The sequence below is a fragment of the Sebastes umbrosus genome, chromosome 7, assembly GCF_015220745.1.
Source record: "Sebastes umbrosus isolate fSebUmb1 chromosome 7, fSebUmb1.pri, whole genome shotgun sequence".
Taxonomy (NCBI): domain Eukaryota; kingdom Metazoa; phylum Chordata; class Actinopteri; order Perciformes; family Sebastidae; genus Sebastes; species Sebastes umbrosus.
The window spans coordinates 2,325,940-2,348,019 of NC_051275.1; the positions used below are offsets into that span (position 1 = coordinate 2,325,940).

The window sequence follows — 22,080 nt, forward strand, 5'->3', positions numbered from 1 at the left end:
CTCAACTGAGTTGACGTTTTAACAAAACAAGTGAACGACTTACAAGCGGGATGATGATGTGATCTGATGTGTAGCGCTGCTGACGTTATACATTTCTTTGTCAGAGAGTAGACCCCCCCGACAACGTCAACTAAATTTCACTTTTTTTCCTCCAAACATCAAGACTTTAGCTCTAATCTTGTTTCTCAAATCCCTCATAAAGATTTCTTGTGTCGAGTCTTACATATTTGATCTTTTATTTTGCTTTGCTTTATAAAATCTTGGTTATCTAAAACACATCAGATTCCAGACATAAAATACAAATGAACCAGGAGGGATTTGTAGTCCTGAATCTCTTTGTGCATTTTCAGGAATACATAGACTGACTCTTTAGATATGTTGCGTCCCACTTGGCTGCACAGTGAAAGCGGTCTTTGGGTCGACTCCGAAGGTTGTCCTGCGGCAGGGGGTGGGGGTTGGGGGGTGGGAGGGGGTTGGGGGTGGCAGTTTGCTAGGCGATAACATTCTGAAGAGAGCTCTTTCACACCCACGCTGCTTCCTAATCCACACCGCGTCACCCAAACCACCAAGCCCAATATTAGCTTTCCTGCAGCTGGCCAGTTCAGGTAATGAATATGAGCATGTTTGTTTGGATGCGTGTGTCGTGTTCCCGAGCACTGAGAGGCATGGGCCGTGTCTGTTGACATTTTTACACTCAATCTGATTTGACATTTGAAAAGCCACGAGGAAAGTTTCCAAAGGTTTGCGGTCTCTTGATCAGGGCACCAATGAATGATTATTTTCAGTATTTATTGATTATTTGTTTGATTAATTGATTTAGTCTTTAAAATTATTATTTTATCTGACCAACAGCACAAAACACAAATATATTCGATTCACAATGAGACAGAGAAAAGCCAGTAAACCTTCACATTTGAGAAGCTGGAACAAGCAAATGTTTGGCAGTTTTTTCTCAAAGGTGCTCTATACGATATCCAGAGCATTAATATAGCAGCAAACAACTATTGTCTATGTAAAGATATAGAGGAGTAATGTCTACCTGAGCAGAGAATGAAGTCACTCTCCCTCTATGTGTGTTGTAATCTGAGCTTCTCTGTGCTTTGTTGACATAGCCGGGCCTTGCTATTAGTACATGTTCATACATGTGAGCATGCCCCACTGGCTAGCTCACGCAGCCACTCTGCACTGCTCTTATATGGCGGTAGCAGCTGATAACGCCGAACTGGAGGGTAGGTGCTTTGCGGAAGCGTAGCATCCACCCTCCTGGTCCTCTCCCACCCCCCAGGTTAACATTGTTAGCTTAGTCAGCCTTTGTTTCCACTGTTAGCGCTGTTAGCACCGTTAGCTGCAAGCCTCAGCTCAGCTGTTGCCATGTTGAGAGCCACGGAGGAGGCAATAGAATGCTCCCAATCTCGCATTTTTGCACCTTTATGCCTAGTTCACACTACACCACTTTAGTCCTGATTTTCCGCACCCCGACAAAAGATCAGAGGCAAATCGGTGTTGGCTCAACGGCTCGCATATTGGCACTTGAGCGTCACGTGTGAACTGCTCAAAGACGCCTTGAAGACACAGTCCAGATATCTAGCATGCTAAATATCTAGACCAGTCTGTGACTCCGGCCATGAGATACAACCAATGAGATCGCAAGACACGGGTTGAGGGGAAACCTGGGGGAGGAGGAGTTGCCTGTAACAAAAACAGGAACTTACTGGATGTGTTGCATTTGCAACACGGAGCAAAGTGAATTGCATTAGCAGAGCTACAGTATGACCTCAGTTTTCATTCTTTTCACTGTATAACTCAGCCTGCAAAGACATTTTACAGCGAACACCTTGTTTGGTATGAATAAGAACATCAGGAGATTTATTTGTCAGGTTGATGAATAGAGGGACTGGCTTGTCCATTAGCGAATGTCTATCACAGTCTACCAAACAAAGCCAAAATCCTGTTAAAACACATGAGCCGCTGTGGTTCATTGTGACATTTAAAAGCATAAACACTGTACAAACTCAAATGAATCACACATGATGTTACAATCTTGAGCTGAATTGTGATTATGAACACATCATACAAGGTATTTTTATGCAGTCAAAGGAAGCACTGTGGTGCCTATTGTCGCTGTGAGACATTTATGACTGCTGCTCTGCAGTTAAATGTTAGTTAACACTCCATCTACCCTTTTCCTAATCATCAGTCATTAGTAAAGTGCAACAGGCTCCTCTCATTAAGCAGCCCAGGCTGACAGGTAGAGAGAGCCTTTCATTCTCTCCACATTTATTATTGCCTACTTAATGAGCACTTAGGACCATCACCTCCACTCTGTGATTTATAGCGTTCTCAGCAGAGATCAGAGACCCGGGCTTGTGTCGTGCCTGTGAAGCCGGCAGCCTTTTCCTGACACCCCAGGTCGGCCTGGGCACTGGGGAGACACAGCTGGGCTCAACATGGCAAGAGGTGTGATCTCCCTGGGCTTAATGAGCTGATGGGAGAGGCGGATTACAGAGGGGGTCAGAGGTGATGTGTCCGGGACCAGCGGAGGCTGCTCTTAATATCCACGAGCCAGATTAAACAGAAGAGATTAACTCGATCAATGTGCAATCCCAGAGAATTCCTCCGAACCAAAATGCTCGTTCTAGGACAAGTTGACATGTAACCTGTGTGTCCTCCTCTGCAGAGCCTGAGTGGATATCATACTCAGAGATACAGCAACATGAAGACATGCTGATGTATATCAGATGTTGTTGTTGGGACTGTAATGGATTACTTCACCCCAAATGAAAACTTTCCAAAAAGAAAAATCATTCCTCTAAACAAACATGCAGCATAATCAATGTCCTCAGCAGCCAAACCATTGCGCTGTGGGTCCAAAAGACTATCTCATTATCTCCTATATTTTCATGACTTGACAGCTCTCTGCTTACAAACAGACCATACAGTAGCAAGCAAGTCTCTCATTAGAATAAATATATGTGTGCAACCACAGCATAATAAGTGCGTAGAGTTTTACTGCAGTTGTGTGACTATTAAATGTTTTGTGTTATGCAGCACAAGCTGTTTGTAGGAATTGAATACACAATGTTTTTTAATACTCTAAACGGAAGATCTTGTTGTCTTTTTTTATATTTAACCAGTTAAAGGTCCGGTGTGTAGATCTGGCGGTATCTAGCAGTGAGGTTAGGAGATTGCAACCAACTGAAGCCTTTCCTGTGTACCAAGCGCGTCGGAGAGCTACGGGGGCCGACGCGAGTGACCGTCTCTAGAGCCATTTGAAGCAGAGCCAGTGCGTAGAGTGTGTGTGTGTGTACGTGGGAAGTGAGTGGTGACACAAGAGAGAGAGAGAGCGGCGACGGGTGCAAGTAATGTTATCGGCTCGGCCCAAGCAGGAAAAGTTAGTGTTTGGTTTGTCCGTTCTGGGCTACTGGACTGGGCCAACTGTGGCTCAGAGGGTAGAGCAGGTCGTCCACCAATCGGAAGGTCGGTGGTTCGATCCCCGGCTGCTCCGGTCACATGTCGATGTGTCCTTGAGTAAGACACTTAACCCCAAATTGCTCCCGAAGGCATAGCCATCGGTGTGTGAATGAGTGCTTAGATTAAATCCTGATGGGCAAAGTAAGCATCTTGCAAGGCAGCCTCTGCCATCAGTGTATGAATGTGTGTGTGAATGGGCGAATGCTGACACGTAGTGTAAAGCGCTTTCAGTGGTCGGAAGACTAGAAAAACGCTATATAAATGCGAGTCCATTTACTGTAGAAACATGGCGGAGCAACATGGCGGACTCCGAGAAGAGGACCTGCTCCACACAACTCTTAGTTTCAGGTGATTATACACTAATGAAAACATAGTTATGAATATTATATTCAATTTCTGCTAATCGATCCCCAGAAATGTTACACATTGTTCCTTTAAAGTGGAGGAGCAGGAGGCAGGTGATCAAACCACTGACGTCACACGGAGCTTGTTTTGACAGTCACGATGGGGGAGGTCGGGGTCGTGTTAGCCATGCTCCTCTGCTGCCCTGACCCTGTGAGTAGATCTACCCATGAGCACCTGGGGGGGGAGATCAGTCATTATCAAAACAACCATGTATGCAACTGTACCTGTATCAGCCTGATTCTTTCTCCCCCTGACCTCAAACAGTCCAGTATCACAGAGGTGAATCTGAGCTGCCTGAATGCTCCCTGTTGTGCCATCAATCCACCCTGAGAGCCAGAAATCTCACATGCCCCATCTCTCTTTCAGCCAATTTGTCCTGGCTGCCTCAGATTTCCTTCATAGCTAATGCTCAAAACAAAACAAAATATATCCTCTCGTCTTCTTTCTCATGGTCTCTGATTCTCCGTATAAATCTGCAAACACCTTCTCTTCACTTGATTATTGTTTGTTTGGCAGCCCGGATAAGTTTACGACCTGCTTACTTTAATGTCTAAGGCTTAAAGGCCTGGTCTGTATTTGTTTGACCATATTAACACAAGAATTGAAGATTTAAATAAGATAATAAGCATGATTATGATACTGCATATGCCAGTTTGTCTTGAGAAATATTAACAATCTTAACAAACCTGTAACAACCTCAGAAAAAAGAATAGTTTTGTTTTAGTTGTTTTCTACTGAATTTAAAAGACTTGTGACAGCAGGTTGCAAAGCTACAGTTTGAATATTAGTTGTGGTGCAACCCTGTGTTTTGGATCACAAATTGGACCTTTGAAGGAGCTCAATATGTAGATCAGAGCATTTCTATTGCCTCCACACGGCTCTCAACATGGAGCCAGCGGCTCGCAACTAATGGTGCTAACAGTGCAAACAACAGCAACAATGCTGGCTGAACTAACAGTGTTAAAATGAGGGGGAACTGGAGGGTGGGCGCTACGCCTCCGTGACAACACCGTTGGTCCGGATGGCTTTATCAGCTGGAACCGCCATATGACAGCAGTGCAGAGCAGCAGCCATTAGCTAGCATCCTCTGCTCAGGTAGACGTTACTCCACTATACTGTATCTTTACATCACAAATAGTTGTTTGCTGCAATATTAATGCTCTGAATTTAAAATTTAGCACATTTAAAGATCCATTGTGTAGGATCTGGCGGTATCCTAGCGTTGAGGTGATGAGAATGCAACCAAATCCCATGTGCCAAGCATGTTGAGAGCTAAACTGGCCGACGTGAAAACGTGACTGTTATCGAAGCAGGAAAAGTTAACAGAGTTTGGTTTGTTCTTTCTGGGCTACTGTAGAAACATGGCGGACTCTGTGGGGAGGACCCCCTATGTAGACATAAACAGCTCATTCTAAAGTAATGAAAACATGATTCTTATTATCAGGTGATTATACACTATTTATATTATATTCCATTTCTGCCAAGAGATCCCGTTAATTGTTACACACGGCTCCTTTAGGTGTGACCTAAGTCCCTCAGAACAAGAAATAAACCCAAAAGTCTTTCATTGACATAATATAACATTGTTGAGCATTTGCAGAGGAGGCTTTGGCAGCAATAGAAACAGATCATTCATTTAGGTTATAAACCTGCAATTTTTCATGTGCTGACACGCCACATTTCATCTCTCCATTTCACTGCACTCCATTTCATTTGGAGTAGACAGCTCTGCAGTGACCTCAGTCTATCAGGGCACGGAGGCCACAACAAGGGAGGAAGTCCAGAGACCTCATGCTGGGCTGGGACATTAACTGTGTGAACACACAGGCCGTGAAATACATGCCTCTTTAGAGAGAGCTTTTTATTCACCTCTAACAGGGCTGTAAACTGCCTTTCTGTGTCCCGAACAGGAGACCACAGGCACGGTGACACCAGCTTCAACACACTGACTCTCACCCTCTAATATCCGTCCACGCCGCTGGACGAAATGAGATACAGAAAATAAAGATATGAGATAAAGAAAATATGAATTCAACTTTGGGGTCAAGGGGACTTCTGTCCAGCAAGCCTAATTTCAGACAGGAGCCTTTTGAGACAGCTCTATCTGGCTCCCACTTGTACTGTCTTCCCAGCTGTCCCCAGGGAGCTGCGATTTATGGAGCAGAGAGGGGAGCGCAGCCTGTGGGATGGTGCAGATTGTTCACGGATCTAGCTTGTCTTTCTGGCATGAGGGGGGAGAAAAAAGAGCATATGGACAGAGCTGGGTGAGAAAGCATGAGTTACAGGAGGGGAAAAAAACAGATCATTATGAAGACATCAGTGTCTTCACTTCACATCTGCCCGAGATTTCCCCACAGCCCGTCCTGTTCCGGGGGGGGAAGTCGCTCCTCTGGAGTTTGATTGAACCCAACAAATGTCTGATTAGATAGCGGCCATTGTCATGATGCGGTTGGAGAGACAAAACATGCATCCATACAAGCACACACAACATGTACTTTGTTTACTCTTGCTACATTTTCCTGCGGCTCCACAGTGACTATCTGGTGATATTCTGCAGCGATTGTGCGCCTGGCCCCGGCCCCTGCTGGGGGCTGTGACTGAGGGTCCGCATCTGACAAAGCGGAAGAGAGATAGATGGTATCTTCCTGGATGGTGTGTGTGACCAGGGGCGACGCACAAACAAAAGTGATACTTCTCCCGTGATGAGGGCGCTGTCTGTGTCGGGAGAAAAAAAAACATATGAGGGCAGCGGACGCTCTATCACACCCTGACATCCTTTTCCTGGCCTCGATTATCCAAAGTCTGCATCCTCACCCAAGTCCCTGAAAACAAACAAGCATGATGGCATGGTGAAATATCCTCTAGAGTATCGCTCCGTAGAGGCCTCTAAACCAAAGAGCTTTGCTTGTGGATTATTTTAGCACCTGTGGGAATGCCAATAACCTCCAAAGGCCATGATGAGATAAGTTTAAACATCCAAACATTTTGGGCATGCGCGCTCCTCGAGGTTGACAAATGTGCTCTGCAAAAGCCTCGGTCAGGAATGCATGCTGACAGCTTCATGGCCTTCTCTAAAACAGATCCGGCATGATGGAAGGAGTCCTTCTTGACAATGCCAACTGGTAGATGTTTGTGTAATTGCGTATTGACTTATATATATATGTATGTGTGTGTGTGTGTGTGTGTGTGTGTGTGTGTGTGTGTGTGGGTGTGTGGGTGTGTGTAGATGACACGAGAATCCATTATTTGCCCCTCTGTATTTTAACCACCAATATTGCCAACTACTTTTTCTCCTTGCGCTATACAATGTTTCTTTTTAGTGATCGTATTTTCTATCCTCAAGAGCACCTTAAACGGACTGTTTGTAACTTCTTACATGAATAAATCAATCCAGGTCGGTGTCCCATGCGTGCTTGCGTGTGGCTACGCTGTTCAGACTCAGACTCCAACACAAACTACATGGAAGCACCAAAACCACAAAGTTCTATCTAGTGAAGCCCGTCTGTTAAACAGTGCTGGCCGCGGTCGGAGGACGTGGGGAGACCGTAGCTTTGCGCACACTACACACTGCAGAAGAGTTAGTGTAGCTCTGAGAATATCTAGTGAAGTGGACGTTTGTGCAGAAATAACTGCTGCAGCTCCTCCAGACCAACAGAGATTTCCCGTGTCTTGTGAAGTGACGGGGCTCCGTAGAGAGAAACGTTATCGTCCTCCGACCAAAACTCCGGCGTCTCCCCCGTTCCCTCTGGCCGCGGTCGGGAGGCTGAGGCAGGAAAAGCCAACACTAGGATCAGCATTGATTCATGGAGAGACCTTCGTCTGGTCAGCTAACATTACTGCCAAGCAGCTGAAATATAGAGTGATATTGTGGTTTTAGCTGACGTGTGTTGCCTCACTGTTTTGAGCAATGCTCGTTCATGTCTATGTAGAGCGAGCACAAGCGTAAGCAACAGGACACTGACTTTCATTGACTTAACGGCCACAGGTGTCGCTGTTAACAAGCAATTTGTGATTCTAACAAACAGTCCCTTTAAATGATAGATTCACATTTTTTTCAATTATATCTAAACACAATATCTAAAGTCCATATGTATGTTGAAAGAGTTATTGGTTGCTGTAATTGTTCCACCTCTCCATATTGACAACAAAGAAATCCCTTGAAGTGATTTCAAAGTGATGGAGGATAAAAATCTATTGGCATAGTTAACATTAAGGTTGGGGGTTCCCAAAAGAATTTAAAGAGGAATGTGATGTGTATAAGACAGAGAGGTCTAATGTATTGGGATGTGTGTAGCCTACATATTATACCCTCCAAACAGAATGCAACGCGAATGAGCGTCAGCGACAAAATCAGTTTGATTGCATTGTTTTCTACTGGAACGTCCTAACTGACCGCGAGTGATGCAGCATTGCGCGGCGTGCCGTTTTGAGCTGCAATTTTGTTGGACACCCTGTTTCTATCTATTCCTATAGTTCGCTTTGAATGCGCAGCGATGGACCGAGGACCGGTTGATTCGTGAAGTTGAAATGAGGAGTTATCACTACACTACAAAAACCTAAATAAGGTGACAGCTGGTTGGAGGGAGATCGCCTGAACGTTTTCCTACTTGCTGTTGGCTATATTGTAAGACACACTCATGAGGACACAACAATGTCGATATTATTCATAATTACAATAAATCCTTTGTTCTGTATTATCATGAAAATATAAATGTAATAAATAAATAAATACATTTCCGAATCAACACAAATTGCGCCTGTGGCAAAATCCACAGTCCATGTCTTGTGTAAAAATGTATTTTTACATTCTGTTAAAAAACTCTTTCGATGTACATCATTGGTATGTGAGTATTGTTTTAAGAGAGACTTGAAAACATTGTGAACCTATCCTTTAATGTTCTGAGGATTTATTGCATGTGAAAGTGATAGAGCACTGATTTCTATTGCTTTTAAATGGCTTCAAAGTGGATCCAAATACCCTCAAATTAAAGCTGAAAGTCAAGTGGGGAATTTTCCCCTTTAGGCTAGTGCAAGTGAATACAGTATCATATGTAGTGTTGGCCAATGCAGCCCCAGTTCCTGACTCCTCCCCCAACCAATTCCCTAATTAGGGCCAGATTATATAAGGCACCTGTTGGCCTATACTCACTCTTTTGGCCCCTGTCCTCTGTTATGGCTGCTAGTGTTTGGTGTGTTGGAACCCCATTGTTGTCCTGTGGACCTTTCTGAGTCATCCCATATGTTAATGCTCCATGAGCAGGGTCACAACATCAAACTGTATCATTTCAGTATGTGGCACGGTGAGCCCTGTTAATCCCTGCTTTCCCTTTGCAGGTTCACCTGCTGCTGTTTTGCTCCTTATTTTTTCGTTTGAATTCCCGTTCTTTTGCCCGTATTGTCAAACCAACTGGGTTGTTTATTCGCTTTTGAGTCTTCTTTGTATTTGTTCCCTTTTTCAGTGAAGCAGAGTTCCATATTATTGGGAGGCTGGGCACCCGTGGTGAGGTCCCTACACCTTATGCATGCAAGTAAAGCACTGGGACAGGAATGTAGATTGCACCATTTTTTGCTGTGAGGATTGCTGTGTTGCTCCTGAAGTGAGTAAGCGGTAGCACCCAGTTTTGATAGTTAGACTGGCAGTTTTAGAGTTATCTTAGATTTTGTATTAAAGGTCCCAGATTGTGCTCATTTTCAGGTTCATACTTGTATTTTGTGTTTCTACTAGAACATGTTTACATGCTGTAATGTTAAAAAAAACTTTATTTTCCTCATACTGTCGTCCTGAATATGCCTGTATTTACCCTCTGTCTTAAACACCCCAATTTAGCACATTTCGACGGAATTGCAACATAATTGTGTTGCTAGGCAACAGCTTGGGTCCATGTTTACTTCCTGTCAGTAGATGTTATTCACATACACTGCAACCAGGAATAAAGTGACACTTTAGATTGTTTACGTTTTAAAACTGTGTAATGGTCTAAATATTGTATATTTATATCACAAATGGACAAAAATCCTGACAGCTTGTTTCAAACGCAGAGTTTTCGAATACGGGTTGTGTGTATTTCACTGTGGATTGAGCGTTTCGATACTTTCACAGTATTTATATAGGACTTAAGCCTGCTTTATAATAAAAAAAAAAGAAGAAAATCTCACTTTTTATAATATGGGACATTTAAAGTTAGGGTTGGTAATCTTAAGAAACCAGCAAGAGTACCCTAGATTTTAAAAACTATCCATTAATTTCCTTTCGGTCCGGATGAAATGATAGGACGGGCTTATTACAGTTCTGCGACAGCCACAGCCAAATTTTCATTGGCAATAATATCCCTTCCTTCCCAGCAGCTCCAGTCTGTGCCTATTTCATTTTTTATTAATTCAATAAAACATTTGGTCCATTCTGAAAACATGTCTGTCTTGTGTCAGTAATGAGTCTATGTGCCTTATCAATTTTCAAAAAGGTTTTTGAGACGGTATTTCCAGGGTGCAATTCCCCCAGTGGCATTGTTGGCATTTTTTTTTTTTTTTTACCATTTTCCCCTTATGCCTATTCCAGCCTTATAGTAATTATTTTATTTAAATCTAATGTGCTGGGGTACAAAACTAAAAATACAAAACTGCATCAACGTACAAAAACTACTTTCCTAGTCTCCACTTTTATATTACTGTAATACTCTTAATGAAGTCCCTCTCAGATCACATCATAGTAGTGCCCTGAATCCTTGAACTGTAATGGCAAAAAGAGGAGCACCACATGCTCAGCTTGCATAACCAAAACAATGAAGAGAAGTCGTTGAAAAGTCAGAAGTTACTTGGCAGAGGAAAAAAACATGCTGAATGTGAAATTCCGGCTCAGTTTGTGTGTGTGTGGAGGTTATATGACCAGACGGGGTGCGAGTGAAAGAGTGTGTGGTGACCTGTAACAGCTCCATGACTCCAGTCTGGGGCTTTAAAATCCACACACCGGGGTCCTGGATTGAACCCACAGCAGACCACACTTCAGTATAGACAAGGCAGCCCCAATGGGAAACTGATTGTTTATTTAACTACTGTTTTATGGAATACCTAGTGACAGGAAGTCCTTAAAACAGCAGCAGTTACTATTTATATAGTCCCTTTTTCGGAGTAAACACACTCGCTCGCCCCTCCTCCTCCTCCCACCAGACACCCTGCCGTTGAGGAATGCACCCATTCACAAGCTGGTGGCCATCTTGGAAGCTTGCCTCTCACTTCCTGTTTCCATGGCTACACTCCAGTGCTACGGGAGATGATAAGCACTAGCAGTCTCGGGTCCTAATCCTCTTCATCTAGCTCATTTTCTACATCACTTCATGCCATTCAGAATGAGCTGGAAAAGCCAGTTAGCCGCAACAAGCGTCACCTTTTTTTACGCACATAATCCCTGGATTCACAGACACAAGCAAATATACACAAAAGAAAAATGTGGATACATTTATTTTATTTTTTATTTCGTCCAACAGCTGGAAAACATTCATTCCAAAGCTGCGTTGATTTGAACGCAGACCAAGACTGCCAGTTGTGCTTGAGTCTGGTATACACATGTTTGTGTGCAGCTTATGGGGCAGCTGTATTCTGATGTGCTCCTCCAGCGCTGCACCATAAATCACAAGGTCACCATGAGCCCGTGGGACCAGAGGAAACATCAGTGTTAAATAGGAATGATATTTCACTTCAGCCTCTTCCTGCTCCACCGCTCCCCAGATACCCACTACAACCAACTCCCGAATGCTTTATCATGACAGCTTCACGTCAGTGCTGATTCGGATGTTGGGGATGAGACCGGAACAACACGTCTGTACGATCTGGGGATCCGTTATAAATCTGAGCTCGGTGGAAGTGATATAGTGCAGAGTAGCAGAACAGTTTTTTTGTGGCTTCACATCATGAATACTGTTCCAAAAAAAATGGACTGGTTATAGATTTTGTTACATCACTCAAGAATTAATGTATTAAGATTACAGATACTTCTACTCTTTACGCAGAAATAGTGTTTTCATGCACAGGTGGTGGAAGTGTAAATACATTGTGACACAATCTAATTCTCTAGTGATTAGCCATAGATTGATTAATTAGAAAATGTTAATTGAATATAATCCATGTATTTATGTCATTTAGCTTTGGATCCACTCAGCTGGAACTTGTGAACATGTGAGAATATTTCACCAAACACAATTTTGTCATATGCTTTTTTTTCTCTTTCTTTTTCACCTGACAGATCCCTCTGTACGGTAGCGTGTAGCTGCCACAACAGAAAAAGAAAACCGGATCAGTATTGCATCATTGTTATAACAAGATGTTTTTCACCTGATAACAATATATTTTCACATTAATAAGACATACAAACTTCTCACGTTATGACAATATACTATTTATCTTGTTATAACGGGAAATGTTTCATGTTAAAACGTGATAAATTATATTCTTATAACATGAAACACTTCATGTTATAACAAGATGAGATAGTCTTGGGGAGAGGTGGATTCCTTGTGATATGCATTCCGGTTGTGAACTGGCACTTCACGGCCCTTTGCAATGAACTGGCATCACCATGGCCCAAAAAACAGATAGGCTACCCCAGTGGGTCGAACTCAATCAACCTTCTGCAAAGCCCTGTGCATTTTAAAATCCTTCATAGTGTATGCTTATCACCATATTATTCTCTGTGTTCAATAACAGCAGAATCTCACCATGTCTCAAACCGAGCATGAATAGAACTGAAAATTGTGTAAAGGAGCCATATTCCTCAATTTATCTGTTCTCCGCACACCGTTTCCTCATTCAAGCGCGAGTTTCACGTTATAGGCTAACATGAAACGTTATAACAAGATAAATAGTATGTTGTTATAACAAGAAGCATTTCTTGTTTTAACGTGATAAGTTTACATATTGTAATAATTTGTTATAACATGAAAATATCCTGTTAAAATGTGAAAAACATTGTTATAACGATTTCACATTATTACGTGATATAGATCCGTACTTCTTTTTCTGGCGTGGTAACATTTGGTTTTCGTAGTTCCTCTGTGCCACTTGTCTGTCTAAAAATTTAAGGATCATCAAATCAGAGCTAAATTTAAAAAAAATTTACTTAATTGCCTTTATTCATTAAATATGACCGGAAATCTAGAGGTAGAAAGAACATATTGACCTTGTGTTACTCACGAATAACTGCAAATACTTGGGCGGCAACCTCTGGTTCTGGAAAGTGAAGCTAATGTGGAAGTGCTTTAACGTTCTTTCTAACAGCCAGCAGGGGGCGACTCCTCTGTTGCAAAAAGAAGTCTGATTGTATAGAAGTCTATGAGAAAATGAGCCTACTTCTCACTTGATTTATTACCTCAGTAAACATTGTAAACATGAGTTTATGGTCTCAATCGCTAGTTTCAAGTCTTCTTCAATACAGCATGATGTTCATTTAGTCAATTATGGTCCCATTTAGAGTCAGAAAAACCATAAAGCAGGGGATGCGTTAAGGCGTGGCTACCTTATGATTGACAGGTCGCTACTAGGCGTCGCCTGGTCTGGGTGTTGTCCGTGTTTTTGTCTTAGAACTCCTTTCACAGTGTGTTTTCAGTTTGTGAAAGTTCATTGTAACATTTTGGTCGCCTAAAAATGTCTTATTCTGAGTTCGGTTGTACTTAGCTCCACCCTCTCTTGTCACTTCTGGTTGTAAAAAAACAACATGGCAATGGCCAAAAACCAAGATGGCGATGGCCAAAATTCAGAAACAAGGCTTCAAAACGGCAGTCCACAAACCAATGGGTGACGTCACGATATATACTCTATGATTAAAACCCTTCCAGTTTGACCGTGCTCTCTCTGTGGTTTGTTAAGTTCCATCCCTGTAGGCGAAGCAGTAGCTGCGTTAATGTGAATAAATATATCCTGTATTATTGAGCTGTGGACAACTTAGGCAAAACAGTGACAGTGTGAAAACTGGAGTTAAGACAGTTTTATGCCCTGTACAGTTCTCACAGAGGCACGGTATGAGACGGGGAGGAAGCTTTAAAGATGGTCCGAGGATGTGCAGGGTCACTGCAGTGTCAGGAGGGACTCTCAGGATTGTTGTACATGGTAAAGCCCACGGAGACGTGTGAATAAGTGAGATGTTACAGACTGATGAAATTCCCAGAGAGCCCACGATGGATAATGTGATCCCACCACAGTGATGCAGAAACCAGATGGAGAAAGGTGCTTTCACATTTCTCTTCCTCTCTTTCTTTTACATGTCCATGAACACTCACACAGGCGTGTACCCGGACACACATACAGAAAGACTATACACACCCACACACCCACATACCCACACTCACTGCACACACCTGTCTAAGTCATGAGATATATAGCCCTCTGAGGGGAAATCCATTTAGTCTCTGTTGTAAAATATTGTGATTTTTCTCACTCTCGTATATATTTCTTCGCCTGCACAAAGTTTTCCTTGTCTTATAAAACGTTGCAAATAAATGTCCTTGACTGAGCTCCTTAGAAAAAAAAACCCAAACATTTTTATAACTCCATGCCTAAGCATTTTAGAAAAATGAAGGGAACAAGTGCTTATTCATGGCATTTTACCCTCTAAATTTCCCCCCACAACATCTGCTTTCAAGTAGTTCTATAAAATTGGGATCAGATCTGACTATTACAACAAACAACAATCAAGCTTTGGTATTCTGTCTCGCTGACGAATCCACAAATCCCAACTGGCTCAAACAGAGGGATGGTACTCCTGTTATCTGAAAGTGCCTTTTAATAGCACTGGGAGTCAGGCGTCCCTCGGGCCCCTGCTGACAGAGTCAACACAACCCGGGGCTGCTTTGCAGGTCATAAACACTCTGTTGACAGTGTCGGAGGCTTATTATCCTCAGAGCAAAGGACAGCGAGCTGGACGTACAAACACCAAACAATCCCAGCCTGCGGATTTAGACAAAGCCCTTGTTAGCAGGTCTCCTGCCACTTCCCTTTCCTTCAAGCTAAATCAGGATGTCACACGAGGAAAGTCAGTATTTTAATGTATAAAATGTAAACGGCTGCTGTTTTGCAGCCTCTGCAAGTAATCTTGTAGCGGCTAAATGTGTTGTAATCTATTGATATTTGATATGGGCTGATATGACTAAGGAAACAACCTTCATATCAGTTAAATGTGGGCCAGAGGTCACTGCTGCTTTGTGTGCTTTCTGGTCTCTGAAGCTGCTGTGGCTCAACAGTGTGGAGCTGGCTGGCAGCTCCGCACAGATAAGTGAGCATACATGTACCCCAGGGGGCCAGAGACAGCCGACCACTCAGTGGATGAGAAGTGTCTGTGCTGTCAGCTTTGGTTCCCAGCGTGGCCTCTCCTCCTCGGTCGCCCCCTCCCACCCCCGCCGAGCCCCTCCCTGGCCCTTTGTGTGCGGACCCTGCTCCCTGTGGACTCGCCGCTCTCTGGCCTTTCACATGCGACTGTGTCCAATCACCCCGCTCACCCCCCTCTGAACCCAGAGCCTCCGTCTCCATCTCCAACCGGCTCCTGACCCTGAGAGAGAGAGAGAGATGGAGGGTAGAGGGAGAAAAGTAGCTATCATTGGGTTGAAGAAAATTAATCACTTGTATTAAAAATGATGATGGAAAAAGTGGTCTGTACTGTCTAATGATACATATTCTTAAAGCTGGAGTAGGCAGATTGGAGCAAATATGATTAAAAACGTACACTATATCCTGACAGTAGTGCATGAGACAGGTCATCTGAAAAATTATGAGATAAGTTGAGGAATTACCAAGCACTGCCCACCAGCCGGAGCAAACTTTCTAATTTTTCAGCTAAACAGTACACTACAAGATGTTTCTGAAAGCATTTTATGCGAGAAATAGGCATTACAGTAACAGAATATTAATTCATATTTGATCAGCGCTGCCTAGTTTGACCGTTTGATCGGAGTTTGCGAGTGATCTGTTGAATGAACAGCCAATAGGAACGCGCTCTCTCTCTGAAATGACCTGTGATTGGCCAAAGTCTCCCGTCACGGGCTAGATTTTCTAAAGCCTGAAAACAGAGCCATGAGGAGGAGCAGAAGTCTAGTTTTCTCTCAGAACACTTGAAATACAATATGCTGAAAGGTTACTATGGAATTTTTGCCCAATGATGCCATTCTTACACTTTAAAGGGTTCTTTGACCACAATAATCCATCAAGTCTGTGGTTTAGTTTGTCCTTAACTAAATGTAAATAATAGCAATCCTAATACTCAAGCTTTTCTAATGTATGACATTAGAAAGTGGTGCTGATAAGTGAGAAAAAAAACACTTCACAATGACAGAAAACTGGCAAAATAGCAGGTGTGTTCAACTGTGAAAACAGAGTTGAAGCATCCGTCCTTCATCGGTCCTGTCTCCGTCACCTCCTCCACCTCCTCCACCTTGTTTTCCCTCTCCTCCCTTGTCAGACGTTTGCTGGTTTGTTGGCTTTGGCCCTGAGCGCCTGAAGGCTCGCTCTGGTTCGACCCAGCCTCGGGAGGATTGGATCGCACCTTCCATAGGAGTCAGCTGTCAGATGGTGAGCTGCACCTGCTGTCTGAAGCAGGGTGGGCCCGCCGCCGCCGCCGCCGCCGCCACCAGCCTGCCTGCCCGGCCAACGCTGGAGCACATAATTACTGCCTTAAAGATGATTATGCTGTTTACTCATGCCCATACGCACAACAGATGACTGTTTCACACTCCCTCTCCCCCCGCCTCTCCGTGAAGGCGTTGCACCTAGTGATGAGGAAATAGCTGCAGCCAACCAACATTCAGCCCATCCAACCAACAGGTCGGATGCCAGAAATGAGCCGTGGCTATTAGCTGTTCAAACATCCCCCCTCCCACAGAACTTTAATTCAATTCAATGGGCCCAGTTAGAGCTGGTGTAATCTACAAGGAACAGTGTATTCCACTGAAAAATGAGAACTGCCTTTATGGCTTTGAGGCAGTAGATGGAAACTATCACAGTCCTAACAGGGAGGCAGATTTACACACGGTTAATGAAGCTTTACAATATAAACTGGCTTTTGATTCTGGTCTTGTTAAAAATAAAAATAAAATCTTCCAGCAAATAGACTGTGCAGTCAGATAACAAAAAAAAAAAGCAAAAGCAAAAAAGTAAAGCTACTTACATTCATGCAAGTAGTTAATAGTAACTTCTTTTCCTCTTTTCAGTCTGGCAGAAATCCTTTGTGTACATGTCAAGTCAGTTATGAAGATTAAAGTTTCTGGAAACATGATTAGTTTTGTTTACATGGGCGGTAGCTTTTCTTATGATGATCACCTGTCTGCATGAGATAACAGTTTATTGTAGATCACAGATAAAACTAGGGTTGCACCGATACCGGATCGGATATCGGGCCAATACTGACTCAAATAGCTGGATCGGATATTGGTGACAATGAATCCAATCTATTCTATGTTAATATAGGCTACTATTTACTTTATATACAGGCATTTTAATTCCTGTTTTACCAATTTGTTGCTGCATTAAAAAGATTTTTTACCATGTTTCCAGTGCATGATTTATCATTTTAATAATAAATAATTCAGTAAATTTATAGCTATTTATTTATTTGTTACATTTTGTTTTACAAAGTGAGGACAGTGATGTTTAAATCAAGCCTGAGGGTGCCTTGAACACAAAAGAACAATCTCTGTCACTTCCACAAGAAAACAAGCCAAACAAATCAGTGTGTGTGATGATGAATCCCCATTAATAAAGGCCTCACTATGAGATCATGAAGTTAAACTAAGACGAGGATGCGTTCAGGTGCATTCACCTTTACATGGGAACAATAAGTCACACAGCTCGGCTGCGCAGAGGAGGAAGGAGGAAGTTTGTTTTTTGTTCTCATTAGATTGTAAAAGTTGTTAATGCACAGTGTATATGGGTAACACCCCCCTGCCTTCTCTCTCCCTCCCTCCCTCCCTCTCCTCTCCAGGAGCCGTAGTGAGCTGTGGAGCTGGGACATTCCTGGTTTGACGAGCAGCTTCGCCGCTGCCATGATTTGCTGAGCAACTCGACACTGACTCAGAGATGCGTGTGTGAGGAGGCAGCAGCGGTAGAGACACGGACACCAAGAAGTTCCTTTAACGGGTTAGAAAGACATACAGACAGAGAGCCGGGACATTACACAAATATCAAAACACGCGGACTCCAAACTTCCAGCAGAGCAAACTCTCCACTCCCTGGACTCCAGTGTGGACCATCGACCAGGGGGGAGTTGTCTCACCTTGGTGCCGAAGCCTGCGCTGCTCTGCGGGTCTGAACTCTCTCTTCGTCCCTCGTCCTCCTCCGGCTGTGTTCATGTTGCTCCCGTCGTCTCGCAAACACAGCCCGTGTCTAATGGAGGGCCCTGTACGGATATGCCTCCAGAAGAATGCGTTTTGCTGCTAATTCACCCGACGGCTCGCAGCGTTTGCCCTCCTGCAACAGAGGTAAGGACGGAGGGGAGACAGACAGGGAGTCCCGGGCCGACCGGCCGGCTGGGAGCGGGTTGGGGAGGCTTCGGTGTGAGCACCAGGCCAGCTGGGTTTCTCTGCTAATAACAAAAGAAAAAGTGACGTTGAAAGAAGCAGAGAGCTCCACAGTGCTACTTTAATGTGCTCTCTAGACAGGACCGTGTTTTGTGAACTTTGTATGCTGGTGAAAGTGGAGCAGCGGCTCGGAGAGCAGCAGAGAGGCAGCGGCTACACGCTCCGTCTGTGTGGAGGTCTGGGAGACTCAACATTCATATTATACTCATGAATTAACCGTCCACATTATAGACTATATCTACAGTTACATGTACATTACACACTCTGACACCACATAATTACTTATTTTGCTCTTTAACGTCCGTTTTTACTTCATTACAAAATTACACCTCTTATAGAAAATGAGACTTTTCTAGCAGTTTGGAGCTGATGAAGAATCACAATATGATGAAGAGTCAGAATATGATGAAGTGTCACAATAGGATCTAGTGGACCGTGTTGACTTCAGGCTACATCTTTGTTAAAGTATTATCTGCAGTAAGACAACACAAGACTGAGCAGCATTTTGTGTTGTGCTCAAATTCACCCAAAAGCATTGAAATGCTCATTATTATTCAGCAGCTATCTGTTAGCTTTCTGCTTGTTGGCCCGGCCCAGTGCTCTGTGTTGTTGTGTTGTCTGAGGTGAATGAAATGCAAGTAAAAAGGTCTAAATATTAGTTTGGTAAACAGCTCTGGAAGGCAGGACTAAGACTGACACCGGGTGAAAACAGATGGCCTGTGGCTGCATTTCTGCTTTGATAGATGAAAGAAGATTTTTTTTTAGAAATGGCAAATATGTCCCTACGTTGACACACTGGTGTCCCAGTCATAAAAGGTGCAAATGGATATGTGAAGCGTTGCTTTGTTCTAAAGTTATACTTTTTATTATGGATCTGCTTTAGGAGCCAACCTTCTGCCACAGTTCCCACTGTGCAGGAACATGGTGGCTTAGACTAATATTTGAAGTTGTGTGTTTTTTTCTCTTCCTCTCTCTCCAAAGACAGAGAGGCTTTATTGTTTTAGATAAATCCCCTCAGGGTGTCATAAATGTGGGTTTTGTAAAGCCGTGTTGCTGTAAAATTTGGCAAGTGCACAAATTACTGTGCAAAGCATACAAAAGCAGCTCCTGCCTGATCGCATGAAGGTGTCATTGTTTACTGATTGGGCATAGGATTTTTGCTGATTTATGATTTGCGATTAGAAATGATAAAAACACTGCAGGCAAAGGGGAATCTTTAAAAACCACCTCAAAGATGCAGATGTGTGGACGTATAGTCTCATCAGACAGCTTTTGCTTTGTTCCTATTGGCTCAGTTTCACACGTTTCTTTAGCGTCTGCACTCTTCTTTCAATGTGGGAAATATTCCAAAAAAACAATACATATTTTTTTGATGTGGCAAAACAATGCCCTCACCAACTAACAGCAATGAGTGTGCGAGTCTGTGCACATGAGCTTATTCTACTCAAGTCTTGCTGTGTTGTGATCTGCACCGCTGCACCTCGGGAACTTTGAGGACGACAACTCAATACTTTGTAGTTTTTGAATCATAGACAGTTTTTTATTTAATTTTTTAATTTTTAGCATTAATCCACATTTTTACAATTTCAATTTAATTTTTTTTAATGTCAAATAGTGAAGTTAGTTTTGTACAGTGTGTTGTTAAAACCTTTTTTTGTTTACTGTACGTGCAAATATAAATGTTAAAATGTGTAAAAGAGGCACCATAAATGTTGAGGATTGTATACTATCAATGATAATCAGAGATCTTTCAGAGCACAGATTAAAAAGGATGATAGTCATGTCGTGGCTGCAGAGACAAGTTCTTCACTTATTTCCCTCAAGTCATTTCCTCTGTCTGCCGTTCACCCCCATCATCAGAGCTTCACAGGGACTTTTGTTACATAGGGGTGACTCTCAGAAAACCGAACACTTTAAAAGTTATCGAAAACAAAGTCTCGAGTCCCTCTCGAATGCATCCAGTCGGTGGGACACACATGGCTGCCCTCAGATAAAACACTTTCAAGTTCAAACAGTTGCTTGTGCATTGTTGCGTCGGCGGGGGGACAAGAAGACACTTCCGATGCCTTTCAAATCCTTTCAGTGCTCCCCAATATTGGGTGAGCTTTTGACAGGGCCAGAGAGAGATTTGCTCTTTGTGTTCGTACTCGGACGCTGACGGCGTTCGCTTTTAAAGGAGAAATCCTCCCTCAGGTTTTGATTCGGAGTCTGTTCCAGGACGTTTTTTTTTAGTAAGATCTTGTAATTTTTTTTTTCCTGTGCCGACTTTCCTTCAACCTGCCTCATTCCAACTTAATTCCCTCCATGATTTCCCATTTTTCCTTGAATACCTTCCTCCCTCGCTCTTAACTACCACTGCATTCGCTGCATTGCATTCTGGTCAGTCTGTGGAGAAATTGGTTTATTTCTTTTGTTGCTGGAAATAGCATCATGTTGTTAGGCAGTTTCTTCATAGAAAATCCATCAAAATAGACTCATAAATCCAAGCTCCAATACCAATAACTGGTGGATTTCAAGCTGGACATGAATTATTACAGTATGTTGGTATTGTGTGGGATTTCCCCCTCAGTAACTACATATTGGTAATGTGATTGAATCAGACAACGACAGAGCCTCAGAGTCATGTTTTTATTTTCACAGCGTTTTTTTGTGACTTGTAGGGAAATTAATAAACCATTAGTGGCCCGGCTCTTATCAGACAGACCCGAACAAAGCACAACTATGCCATTAAAGCGAGCTCGAATAATGTTTGAGCCATTAGGGTGCTCGCTAATGATAAACACATGTTGCTGTAGGAGAACTATGTTAAGTGGGCAATTTGAATGTAAGCAGCATGTGTAATGATGCCAGCCGCTGCTCTCATAATGGCCCTTTTGATTTTTCTGATGCAGTATTATAATCACACAACCGCACATACGCTCCAACAACGACAAGTGATTGTTGAATAGTAGCAGTTGAGGTAACGTCTTGGTTTCCATGGTAACGATCAGGTTTCATTAAAGATAAAACCAGGAAGTGATGTCGCATATGAGTAAAAATCTTTTTTAGTTTTGGCTGAGGCTGGGCTATATATCAATATTATATTGATATCATGATATGAGACTAGATTTTGGATATAGTAATATGGCAAACGTGTTGTCGTTCCCTGATTTTACAGTAAAATGATGTCGTTTCCTGAACTTAGCAGACTGTTCTAACTGTTTTATTATTTGCCTTTACCCACTTTGTCATTATGTCCACATTACTGATGATTATTTATCAAAAATCTCATCATGTAAATATTTTGTATAAGCAATGTTATTACAATATGGTCGCAATATCGATATCGAGGTATTTGGTAAAAATTTGTGATATTTGATTTTCAATTTTTTTTTATTACATTACATTTTTTTATCTGTTCAAATGTACCTTAAAGGGAAATATATCAAGTATTTAATACTCTTATCAACATGGGAGTGGGCAAATATGCTGCTTTATGCACAAATATGTATATATTTATAATTGAAAATCAATTAACAACACAAAGACCCTCAAAGGTACTGCATTTAGCATAAAAAATATGCTCTAATCATAACATGAACAACAGCTGTCAGTGTGTCAGTGTGCTGACTTGACTATGACTTGCCCCAAACTGCATGTGAGTATCATAAAGTGG

At 42.7% G+C, this 22,080-nt stretch overlaps 1 protein-coding gene and 1 long non-coding RNA gene across 2 annotated transcripts in view; one reads left to right on the plus strand and one right to left on the minus strand.

Moving 5' to 3' along the window:
• Window positions 1–17,380: 17,380 nt before the first annotated feature.
• On the minus strand, window positions 17,381–18,313 carry LOC119491652. Its single transcript, XR_005207633.1, has 2 exons — window positions 18,122–18,313; window positions 17,381–17,976 (listed from the first exon to the last, which is right to left on the minus strand). It is a non-coding gene; the product is annotated as an uncharacterized LOC119491652 (long non-coding RNA).
• Window positions 18,155–22,080, plus strand: part of cdon (cell adhesion associated, oncogene regulated) — a 45,310-nt gene continuing 41,384 nt past the window's right edge. The window contains exon 1 of the mRNA XM_037775803.1: window positions 18,155–18,326. The gene's annotated coding sequence lies outside the window, so the exon portion shown is untranslated. The remainder of the gene's footprint in view (window positions 18,327–22,080) is intronic.